Source organism: Hydra vulgaris, chromosome 08 (assembly GCF_038396675.1).
Source record: "Hydra vulgaris chromosome 08, alternate assembly HydraT2T_AEP".
Classification (NCBI taxonomy): domain Eukaryota; kingdom Metazoa; phylum Cnidaria; class Hydrozoa; order Anthoathecata; family Hydridae; genus Hydra; species Hydra vulgaris.
Genome location: NC_088927.1, coordinates 20,472,432 through 20,474,268, shown reverse-complemented (window position 1 = coordinate 20,474,268; position 1,837 = coordinate 20,472,432).

The following is a 1,837-nucleotide window of genomic DNA, read 5'->3' as shown; positions in this document are numbered from 1 at the left end:
CTCTGAACTGTGATCATTTTATCTCCAAGTTTACTTTCAAAATAAATAATGAGAATCTTTCCCTAAAGATAACTCATTCCTTATAAAGTTATCTTATTGTTCAATGCAGTTAAATCTTTTTTTTTATAATGCAAGAATCGTGACATTTTGATCATTTTGAAGATCAACACTGCCAGCTTTTAAAACACAAATAAGTACAGACAGGTGTGATAAGACACAATATTAATCCGCTTGGTGGGTATTGAAGTAGAATTATTTATTTTTTTCTCACTCAATGTTAGATTAATTTTTTCTGAGGACTTAGACCTAAAATAAGTTTGATTTGTTTACACTTTTTTTTTTGACTTGTAAATTATTTTCACTAGTCTTATTCAATTTAACTAATATTCGATCAGGCCTTCATTATTAAATTATAGGGGTTTTAAAAAATCATCATCTAGGTTTTTAAATTGTAACCTCTTAAACAATGTGATTTTGATGTCGATCCAACTTAGATTCAGAGTGACTTATTTCCTGTTTTTTATCATGGTTTTTTTACCTGTTGTCAGAAGTTTTTATTATAAATTACTTGCTTTAACAAAAATTAAATAAGAAAAAAAAAATTAACAAAGAAAAAAAAAGTTTTTTTTTAATGTGAATGAATTGTGTTTTATTAAGCTACCTTAGTAGTAAGCAATCTTGGCGCTATATTGGCTCAATATCTGCATCAATATTGCCACATTATTGAAAACAATATTGGCGACATATGTTGCTGTTAGTAGTAGAAACATTCGCGATATTATTCTTGATTATTAAGGTGGTACACCAGGAAAAAAACGGAAACTGTGAAATAATATTTAAAAATTTTTTGTTTGCTGAAAATTTATTTTAACAAATTGTTTTAATTCTTTTTATTAGAAAAAAATAAACTATTAACTCATTAAAAATCTACAATGGCGTAAAAAAGAACAAAAAAGGCTGTATTTTAAAACAAGATATCTTGATCTAGATATCTTATTAAACAGAGATTGACGTATGCGTTTTGAAAATTTTTCAAAACTACTCTTTTTATCTCAAATTTAATAAAAAAGTTAAAATTTTTAAATTCCTTCCACAGATTTATAGCAATAACTTTTTATTTAAATAAATATAAGAAAAACCCATGGATTAACGGGAGCATCAATAGTAAATAAACATTACCTGAAAATTTTAGTTCATTAAACTAAATTTTACTCAATTTATTATGTTTTGAATATTACAAAACGTTAAAAAACTAAAATGCAAAAAAAGCAAAAAACAAAAAAGTACAGATGATTTTGAAGTGTTAAAACTGCTAAAAACCACCAGCTACATAAAATTCTTTTTCCTTACTCTGTTCAGCATCATGAAATACTAATTTTTTTGATCTTAAACATTTCCTCCTTTTTTTATTTTCTATTTGATTTTAAATTCATTCGTTTTTTACAAGTTATTAAACCGATCAAGCCATAATACTTTAGTACATTTAAAATACCATTTGCTCCATCATTATCATGGATCACTGCTTAATAAACACCCATTTCAAGAACTTTTTTCCCGACAAAATTTTTTTTAGGTACACGAGACCATATCGCAGAGTTTAATGCTTCATTTCCGTTCTGAGTTTCACCATGCAGGCGTTTCTTGAGTAATTCATCAGCTTGTAGGTCTTGAATGATAGGAAGAATCAAAGTCCTGATCCATGGTGGAATTGACACAGATGTATAAATATTTTTTTTTGCTAGTATTCCAGTACTTACACCATGTTGTAGTTGTATTTTATGGGGCAAAAGTGGTGTTGATAATCGTTATCAGGAAAGCTAGTTTAGTGAAAGAGTAT